Source organism: Arachis stenosperma, chromosome 2 (genome assembly GCF_014773155.1).
Source record: "Arachis stenosperma cultivar V10309 chromosome 2, arast.V10309.gnm1.PFL2, whole genome shotgun sequence".
NCBI classification, from domain to species: domain Eukaryota; kingdom Viridiplantae; phylum Streptophyta; class Magnoliopsida; order Fabales; family Fabaceae; genus Arachis; species Arachis stenosperma.
Genome location: NC_080378.1, coordinates 34,010,440 through 34,021,335, shown reverse-complemented (window position 1 = coordinate 34,021,335; position 10,896 = coordinate 34,010,440). Strand labels below are relative to the sequence as shown.

General features: G+C 35.9%; 1 non-coding gene across 1 annotated transcript; it reads left to right on the top strand.

Annotated features, from left to right (window-relative positions):
- Window positions 1-481: 481 nt before the first annotated feature.
- Window positions 482-588, top strand: LOC130964797 (small nucleolar RNA R71). The gene has a single exon (XR_009080870.1). It is a non-coding gene; the product is annotated as a small nucleolar RNA R71 (small nucleolar RNA).
- The last annotated feature ends 10,308 nt before the right edge of the window (window positions 589-10,896 follow it).

Sequence of the window (10,896 nt, the reverse complement as noted above, 5' to 3'; positions counted from 1 at the left end):
TGTGAATTTTGGTTGGCCGCCAGGCGTGCTCTCTTGTGCTCCTCCATCCGCCAGGCGTGAAATCCATCTGCCGGGCGTGCCTCCCCCCCTTTTGGTTTTAACGTGGAATAAACTATTATGCATGCATGCAAAAGAGGCTGATATTGTAATGTAAAGAAGACTATGCTAAAACAAAGAAGATAAAACCAAAGTGAACCAATAGTTAGGTTGCCTCCCAACAAGTACTTCTTTAACAACATTAGCTTGACGTTGAGTTTTCTAGATTGAGGTTCGGATTGTTTCACAACAGCCTTCAGTGCTGTGTGTCTTATTCAACTCTTTATGGCTTTCTTTTCTCATATTGTTGGCTGTAATTGCTATTGCTACTAATACCTCTTTAGATGTCCTCTTTAGTAGTGAACGTCTTATTGATGAATCAATTATCGTTCTTGAGATTTGAGAGACCTCATCATAAAAGAAGTAGATTATCAGCCAATCGGATAGAGCATGATGTGGACATCCTTTGAATAGTCTTTTATATCTTTTCCATGCTTCATAGAATGATTCGCTCTCCTTTTGAAAAAAAGAAGCGAGTTCCTTCCTTAATTGGATAAAATTTTATTACCAACCGTCATTCTTTCTTCTTCTTCCCCTTGCATGTGCAATAATAAAGAAAATCAAACGTACCTTGTGGTATACCAGAACTGTAGAAAAATAATGAAAATAAAGGAAAAGAAAAAGAATGTAGAAGGTAAGAGAAGAAAATAAAGAAATTAAAGGTGAGTTAAAAGACAAGAAAGTAACCGAGATCTAAGTTAGGATTTAATCGGATATTATGTTGACAATCTCAATTAATCCCTGTCAATGACGCCAAAAATTTGATGAGTGAAAATTAAAGCTCACAGATACCGGCAAGTACACCAGATCGCTGAAGTAATACCACTGTGAGTAGATATCGTTCCCATGAGGATTAAAGGATTGAGCAAACAATTGTCAGATTAAATGTCTAATTAGATTAAAAGAACCTGGAGTGAAAAAGGGCAAGATTGAGTCTTCTTGAGAACTTTAGAACTTGAATGCTTGAGTGCTAGAATACTTACGGATAGAGAACTTGAATCTTGATTTGAGAGAAGACAATGATGATAAGAGTCAAGGGCTTCAGAGATGTTTATTCTCTTAGGGAAATCAAACCTTGTTTACTTATTTTGAAGTATGCAAAGATCTTTCATGACAAACCTTTAGCAACTAATTTTCAATTCCTTAATTTCTCAGTTTCTCTTTAATCAAATAGTTGTCAATTAATTAATTAAAGAGGTTACACATAAGAACTGATTTAGTTTCTAATAAGATTTTAAAAGTAGTCCTTAAGTCAAATTACATGTCACATATTTAAGCTAGTCCTATCCAGTTAAATCTTAGAAGAAAACACAATTTTCAAAAGTTATTCTCATCCTAATTATATGTCACTTATTCAATATTAGAGTGATTAAAGATCATGTTGATGAGCAGATAATTTATACACTTTTTGGCATTATTTTTAAATAGTTTCTAGTATGTTTTAGTTACTTTTTAGTATATTTTTATTAGTTTTTATGCAAAAATCACATTTCTAGACTTTACTATGAGTTTGTGTGTTTTTCTATAATTTCAGGTATTTTCTGGCTGAAATTGAGGGACCTAAGCAAAAATCTAATTCAGAGGCTGAGAAAGGACTGCAGATGCTGTTGGATTTTGACCCTCCTGCACTCGAAGTGTATTTTCTGGAGCTACAGATACTCAATTGGTGCGCTCTAAATTGCATTGAAAAGTATACATCTTGGGCTTTCCAGAAATGTATAATAGTCTATACTTTGCCTGAGATTTGATGGCCCAAACTGGCGTTAAACGCTAGCCAGAGACCCTTTTCTGGCGTAAAACGCCAAAACTGGCACCAAAACTGGAGTTAAACGCTCAAACTGGCACCCAAGCTGGCATTTAACTCCAAGAATGGCCTATGCAAGTGAAAGCTTCAAAGCTCAGCCCAAACACTCACTAAGTGGACCCCATAAGTGGATTTCTGCACTATCTGCACTTAGTTACTCATTTTCTGTAAACCTAGGTTACTAGTTTAGTATAAAAACTACTTTTAGAGATTCATTTTGTAACTAGTGACATTTTACATCTCATATTGTATCTTCTACGGCATGAGTCTCTAAACCCCATAGGTGGGGGTGAGGAGCTCTGTTGTGTTTCAATGGATTAATGCAATTACTATTGTTTTCTATTCAATCACACTTGCTTCTGTTCTAAGATACTCACTCGTACTTCAATATGAAGAATGTGATGATCCATGACACTCATCATCATTCTCAAATTTATGAACGCGTACTTGACAACCACTTCCGTTCTATCTGAGCTTAATGTAGTCATTGGGCGACAGCTTGAGTGCATATCTCTTGGGTTTCTAATCCACAAGTTTGACTTGCATCTCCTGACAACAGAGCATTCAAACTCGTGAGATCAGAACCTTCGTGGTAGAGGCTAGAATCAATTGGCAGCATTCCTGAGATCCGGAAGGTCTAAACCTTGTCTGTGGTATTCCAAGTAGGATCTGGGACGGGATGACTGTGACGAGCTTCAAACTCACGAATGTTGGGCGCAGTGACAGTGTGCAAAAGGATAGAGAGATTCTATTCCGACACAAGTGAGAACCGAACAGATGATTAGTCGTGCGGTAGCTGTGCCTGGTATTTTTCATCCGAGACGAGAAATCTGACAGTCGATTAGCGGTACAGAAGCTATAGCTGGACCATTTTCACCGAAAGGATCATACAGCTTGCCATGGAAAGAAGCCATGCGTGTTTAGAGAAGAAGACAGTAGGAAAGCAGAGATTCAGACGACATAGCATCTCCGGAACCTCAACTTGTTCCTCATTACTAAATCACAAGTATCATTCATTTCATGCTCTTTTACTTTTTACAAACAAAATCATTTTTTACCACTAATCTCCTGACTAAGAGTTACAGGATAACCATAGCTTGCTTCAAGCCGGCAATCTCCATGGGATCGACCCTTACTCACGTAAGGTATTACTTGGACGACCCAGTGCACTTGTTGGTTAGTTGTGCAGAGTTGTGAAAAGTGTGATCACAATTCCGTGCACCAAGTTTTTGGTGCCGTTGCCGGGGATTATTCGAGTTTGGACAACTGACGGTTCATCTTGTTGCTTAGATTAGGTAATTTTCTTCTTGTTTCAACTTTTATTTTCTTTTCAAAAAAAATTCTTTCTTTTCATTTTTCAAAAATAATTTTGAAAAAAAATTTGTGTTTCTTGTTTGAGTCTTGTGTCAAATTTTAAGTTTGGTATCAATTGCATGTTTTAATTTTTCTTAAATTTTCAAAAATATATGCATTGTTTTCTTTCTTGATCTTCAAGTTGTTCTTGTTTATTTTCCTTGTTTGATCTTTAGTTTTTCTTGTCTTGTGTCCTTTCCTTGTTTTTCTTGTGTATTTTTGAATTATTAGTGTCCAAAGTATAAACATTTTTAAGTTTGGTGTTATTTTGTGTCTTTATTTCCTTAAAAATTTTCAAAATTTGTTCTTGGTGTTCATCTTGACATTCAAAATTTTCTTATTTGTTTTCTTTGTTTTGATCTAAAAATTTTAAGTTTGGTGTCATTTTAGTGTTTTTCTCTTTCCTCATTAAATTCAAATAAAAACTATCTTTTCCTTAATTTAATCATCATTTTTGAATTCCTTAGGTTGACTTAGTCAAAATTTTTAAAATTTGGTAGTTTCTTGTTAGTCAAGTCAAAATTTCAATTTTAAAATTTATCTTTTTAAATCCTTTTTCAAAACAAATTCTTTTTCAATTTTCTTTTTATAATTTTCGAAAATCCTTTATAAAATTTTTCAAAATCTTTTTCCTTTTTTTAATATATAATTTTTGAATTACTTGTCTTAGTTTATTATTTTGATTGAAAAATTTTAAGCTTGGTATTTTCTTGTTAAGAAAGTTTCAATCTTTAAAATTTTAAAATCATATCTTTTTCAAAATCTTTCTTTTATTTAGTTTCTTACAAGTATCTTTAATTTTAAGACATATCTTTTTCAAAACTTCCTAACCGCTCTCTCTCTTCATTTTTCGAAAATTCACACCCACAATTTTTCAAATCTTTTTAATTAATTAATTATTTTAGTTTTTAATTTTCTTTTATTTATTTTTCTTCTAATTGTGTTTTTTTCGAATTTATATTCAATTTTTCATTTATTTTATTTTATTTTATTTTATTTTATTTTCAATTTTCAAAAAGAAAATAAATAAATAAATATTTTTATCGACATCATCTCCCTTTCTCCATCATGGACTTAAGTGAAAATGAACAGTCTAGAAGGACTCTGGGGTCATATGTTAACCCCACTACTACTTCATATAGGAGTGGTATCTGTATACCTCCGATCAGAGCCAGCAATTTTGAGCTAAACCCTCAGCTCATTAACATAGTGCAGCAAAATTGCAAGTATTCCGGTCTTCTAGAGGAAGAACCTACTGAGTTTTTGGCACAGTTCTTACAAACTGCTGACACAGTGCGTGATAAGAAAGTAGATCAGGATGTCTACAGATTATTGCTGTTTCCATTTGCTGTAAAAGATCAAGCTAAGAGGTGGTTAAACAACCAACCCAGAGCCAGCATAAGAACATGGAAACAGTTGTCAGACAAATTCCTGAATCAATATTTCCTTCCAAAAAGGATGACACAGCTAAGGCTGCACATCCAAGGCTTTAAACAAGAGGATAACGAATCTCTTTATAATGCCTGGAAGAGGTACAGAGAGATGCTAAGAAAATACCCCTCTGAAATATTTTCAGAATGGGTGCAGTTAGACATCTTCAACTACGGGCTTACAGAAAAGGCCCAGATGTCTCTAGACCACTCAGCTGGTGGATCTATAGACATGAGAAAGACAATTGAAGAGGCTCAGGAGCTTATAGATACAGTTGCTAGAAATCAGCATCTGTACTTAAGTAGTGAGTCCTCTATGAAAGAAGAGGATAAAGTAGTATCCACTGAACTTAATCCTCCAGAACAAGTTGCTGAACTCAATCAGCAATTGCTTTTTCTAACAAAACAGTTAGCAGAATTTAAAGAGATTTTACAAGACACCAAAAATGCTAATAAGAATATGGAAGCGCAATTGGATCAGACAAGACAACAGCTATCTAAACAGATAACAGAAGAGTGCCAAGCTGTTCATTTAAAGAGTGGGAAGACATTAAATGTCTCAACTCAAAGTAGCAGAGAGCCAAGAAAGGAACAACTGACAAAGGATGACCAAACCACTGCACAAAATCCCTCTGAGGACAGTAAGAGCCTAGAGAGGAATGATTCTGGCATTCAAACGCCAGAAAAGGGGGAGAAGTCGGTGTTAAACGCCCATACAGCAGCCAATTCTGGCGTTCAAACACTAGAAAAGGGTGGCAATCTGGCGTTAAATGCCATACAACACCTAATTTTGGCGTCCAAACGCCAGTGAGGGATCAGACACCTACAAGTGTTGATAATAACCCCCTTAAGTGGGCTTTTCCAACCACTTCTGTAGGAAATAAACTGCAGCAACTAAGGTTGAAGAATATAAAACCAGGATGCCTTATCCTCAGAAACTCCGCCAAGCGAAACAGGATAAACAATTTGCCCGCTTTGCAGAGTATCTCAGGAATCTTAAAATAAAGATTCCGTTTGCAGAGGCACTTGAGCAAATACCCTCTTATGCTAAGTTCATGAAAGAGATCTTAAGTCATAAGAAGGATTGGAGGGAGACTAAAAAAGTTTTTCTCACTGAAGAATGCAGTGCAGTCATTTTAAAAAGCTTATCAGAGAAGCTTAAAGATCCCAGAAGCTTTATGATACCATGCACATTAGAGGATGCTTCTACCAAGACAGCTTTATGTGATCTTGGGGCAAGTATCAACCTGATACCTGCATCCACTATCAGAAAGCTTGGTTTGATTGAAGAAGTCAAACCAACCCGATTATGTCTCCAACTTGCTAATGGCTCTATTAAATTTCCATCAGGCATAATTGAGGACATGATTGTCAAGGTTGGGCCATTCGCCTTTTCCACTGACTTTGTAGTGCTGGAAATAGAGGAGTACAAGAGTGCAACTCTCATTCTAGGAAGACCTTTCCTAGCAACTGGACAAACTCTCATTGATGTCCAAAAAGAGGAGGTAACCCTGAGAGTCAATGAGGATGAGTTTAAGTTGAATGCTGTCAAAGCTATGCAGCATCCAGACACATCTAAAGACTGCATGAGCGTTGATATTATTGACTCCATGGTGGAGGAGGTCAATATGACTGATAGTCTCGAATTAGAACTAGAGGACATTTTTAAGGATGTCCAGCCTGATCTGGAGGAACCAGAGAAAATAGAAGAATCTCTAAAAAATCTTCAGGAAGAGGAGAAGCCTCCTAAACCCGAGCTCAAACCACTATCACCATCCCTGAAATATGCATTTCTGGGAGAAGATGACACTTTTCTGATAATCATAAACTCTGCTTTAGAGCCACAGGAAGAGAAAGCACTAATTCAAGTGCTAAGGACGCACAAGACAACTCTTGGGTGGTCCATAAGTGATCTTAAGGGCATTAGCCCAACCAGATGCAAGCACAAGATCCTATTGGAGGATAATGCTAAGCCAGTGGTTCAACCACAAAGGCGGCTGAATCCAGCCATGAAGGAGAAGGTGCAGAAAGAGGTCACTAAATTATTTGAGGCTGTGATTATTTATCCTATTTTTTGGTAGCCCCTGGGTGAGTCCTGTCCAAGTTGTCCCCAAAAAGGGAGGCATAACAATGGTTCATAATGAAAAGAATGAACTAGTTCCTACAAGAACAGTTACAGGGTGGTGATGATTGGATTTTTGACGGTTTAGAATTTCACTAATGAAATCTCGTTGTAAAGTATAGTTTCTAAACCAAGCAATAATCCTTTCATACAAAAATTTGTTTGTCACTAAAACAAACCCCTAAATTTATAAACCGAAGTATTGAACCTCGGGTCGTTCTCCCTAGGAATTGTAATGAAGTGTCTTGTTGTTGGTTGTGAGTTATTTTGGGGTTTTTTAGATTTTAGACAAGAAATATAAATGGCAAAGAAAATAAACTAATAACTAACAAAGCTCTTGGCAAGATATGAGAATTAGAAGTCCTATCCTAGTTATCCTCCTCAATTATGACCACAAATTATCCATTGCTACCACTTAGTTAACCTCTAACCATGGATGAAAGTCAAGTGGATGAATCAATTTGATTCCTCAAGTCCTAATCAATTCCTAAAGGAAAGACTAGGTTTAGAGGCATTCAAATCAATTAGCAACTTCTAATTATCAATCAACAAAGGGATTAGATAACTCAAGAGTCACTAATTACTCTACCTAGGCCAAGAGGAACAAAACCTATACTAAAATCCAACCAAGCATTTTATCAAACACTTAGTAGGCATGAAAGAAAAGCATAGTAAATTGACAATTAGAATGAAATCTAACAACAATTATTGAAAGGAATCAACAACAACAATCAAAAGAAACACATTTATTATGAATTATCTTGATTGAATTGAAAGAGAGTAGAAGAAACAAAAGTAGATCTACAACAAAACACAAGAACAACATAAAAGAAATTACAATAAAAGAATAGAAGAAGAATGAATGTAACTACAAGGAATTGAGAAGAAGAAGTAGAAGAAAGCATGAATCTAAATCTAGATCTAAGAACTAAACCTAATCCTAATTCTAATCCTAGAGAGAAGTGAGAGCTTCTCTCTCTAAAACTAACTCTCACTAATCCTAATGAGTGTGTATGAACAAAAGTCCCTTTGCTCTTCAATCCTTGGCTTTAAATAGCATCTTTGGCACCAAAGTTGGTTGGGATTGGGCACCACAACCCTTCTGAATTTGCTGGCCATATTTTCATTAAAAAATCATATTCCAGCATCGACGCGTATGTGCACAGCACGCGTACGCATCCATGGGGTAATTCGCAAGGTGCGCGTAAGCGCCTGGTGCGCGCGCGCGTCCATGGGCGAGTTCAACTCTTTGACTTTTCATGATTTCTCCACTTTGCATGCTTTCCTCTTCACTCCTTTGATCCATTCCTAGCCTTTTCAATCTGAAATTACTAACAAACACATCAAGACATCTAGTGGAATCAAAGGGAGATTAAAATCATCAAGTTAAAGGCCTAAAAAGTATGTTTTCACATCTAAGCACAAATAAGGAGACAATCACAAAATCATGCTAATTCATTGAATAAATGTGGGTAAAAGGTCATAAAATCTGTTAAAATCAATACAAGATAAACCCTACAAATGGGGTTTATCAACCTCCCCACACTTAAACCAAGCATGTCCTCGTGCTTAAACTAAGAATGAAGTAAGGGTATGGCATTTATTCAATGGGACTAAACTATATGTAACCTATCTAAATGAATGTAATTGCTTGGTCAAAATAAATCAATTCCCAAGAAGCATATATGCACAAGGGCTAAGGACTAGCAAGTCTAATTCACAATTGGATTGAGTTTATTAAATCTTTTATAAACTTGCATCAAAAGTGATGATCGTAGGTGGAGGCATGTAATTGAGCATCAAACCCTCACCGGATGTGTTTGCACTCTTTTCGCTCAAGTGTTTAGGGTTGATTCTCTCAATTCTCTCCTGATCATGCTTTCCAAGATTTATTTTTCTTCTAACAATCGACATATATTTCATGCATGCATACAAGTATCATGAGGTCTTTTCTTTAGGTTGTAATGGGGTTAGGGTCAAGGTAGGATACATATATGGTCAAGTGAGCTTGAAATTTGAACCTTTGATAAGCTTAAACTTCCCACCTAACCTATGACATCCTATACAATTAAGTGCTAACCTAACTACCTATTTTTCTCACTTTTCAACATACTCATGCATTTTCTTTTTCATTTCACAACACTTATGCATTGACCCTTATTGGACTTTACTTTTGGGGTATTTTGTCCTCTTTTTATTCCTTTTATTTTTCTTTGTTTCTTTCTTTTTCTATTTTTTCTTTTGTTTTTCTCATTTTTTCCTTTCTATATACAAGAGCATCAATGCATAAGGTCTATACATTTTAATTAATACATGAGTATGTACCCAATTCCTAATATTTCCAACAAAAATACAAAACTACCCTTTTATTCTCCCAATGTCCCAAGATTCCCACACTTGAATGATACTCTCACACACTAGCCTAAGCTAATCAAAGATCCAAATAAGGACATTTATTAGTTTTTCACTTTAAGGCTTGTAATGTGCTAAATTAAAGAACAAGTGGGTTAAGCGTAGGCTCAAAGTTGGCTAACAATGGTTGATAAAAGGTAGGCTATATGGGTAAGTGAGCTAATGAATTGACGGCCTCAATCATATAAATGCATGAATACACAAAGTAATGGACATAGAGAATCAAACAAATCAAAGATTACAATCATAGAAAGAGAATAATGCACACAAGAAGGGAAAATAAGTGGTTGTAAGATGTAACCACATCATTAGGCTCAAATCTCACAAGCTTGTGTTCTTAGCTCAAATTCATGTTCCACAATATATATAGTTCAAGCAAGTTCTATGAAGAATTTTCACTCGAATCAATTGGTGCCCTATAGATAGAAATCCTTGAAAAATTTCATTATTTTGACTAACCTTATTGTGTATACATATGCAAAAATAAGAAAATGCAAGTAAAAATCCTAAAATCCTAAAAAAAATATGAAATGCAAAAGTCTTGGGATTAGAAATTTGTCACCCAAAATCGCCGACCGGTCAGATGACCTCCCCACACTTAAAAGTTTGCACCGTACTCGGTGCATGCAAAGATGAGCAAGGGGGTACGGCGAATCTCCGGATTGCTACCTTCAACTGGTAGATCAATCGGTCGATGTGTGTTCTTTATCTTGCTTCCATTATTTCTTGTGGTGCATTGTTCATGAAAAATAGAAAACAACACCATAAGATAAGAAGGGACAAAAGCAAGGAAGCATAATTGTTGGAATGAGGTAATGATCACTAGAATGAGGTGAGTAGATTAATGTGACATTAAGAAATATTAGGTATGTAAATTCTAAATTGCACGGTTTAGAACACACATTAGCATAAAAGTCATGTCACAAAAGAAGCATGCACATCACTTATCCTGGTGTGCTTGAGATGCTTTAAGTAAACTTGTAGGGTAAGACAAGCAATAAAAAAGCATGAAAGCCTTCAAGTCAAACATATATGGATGCATATAATCATGAACACAATGCATTAAGGTAAATGCACAACATCATCCATCAAGAGGTTGCCCACTCAAAGAGAGAGTTCAAATCATATGGTGGCCAAATCATGCAATTCAAAAGAGTCACAAGCTCGAAAGCAATTCTCATCACTTGGCATTCTTAAAAGGTGAGCATGAAAAACTCAAAACCAAGTAGCAAAATATAACCTCAATCATAGAATCCAACAAAGGATATAAACATAGTGATTTAAGAAAACATCCCTTTTTAATACTCAGCCGCAATTAATGGTAAACAAGAATAACAATCCAACACTTACAATGAAAAAGAGAAAATTAAATGAAAATTGAACTAACTAACTAATCAACTGACTAACTGACTAGTAACTAACTAACTAACTAATAGCTAACTAAAATAAATGGTTATCAATGGTGGTTGGAGGTGTTGGATGAGGGGTAGAAGAAGGAAAGAAGAAAGGAGAAGGAAAGAAATGGAAAAAGGAGAAGAAAAGAAGTGTAGTGAAGGAAAGGCGTCCAAGCGTACGCGCACACGCACGCGCGCGACTGGTGGTGTAATGGACGCAACGCGTACGCGTACAAGATGCATCCGCACCGATGGCTTATTCCGAGAGTGGCACGTACGCGGCAT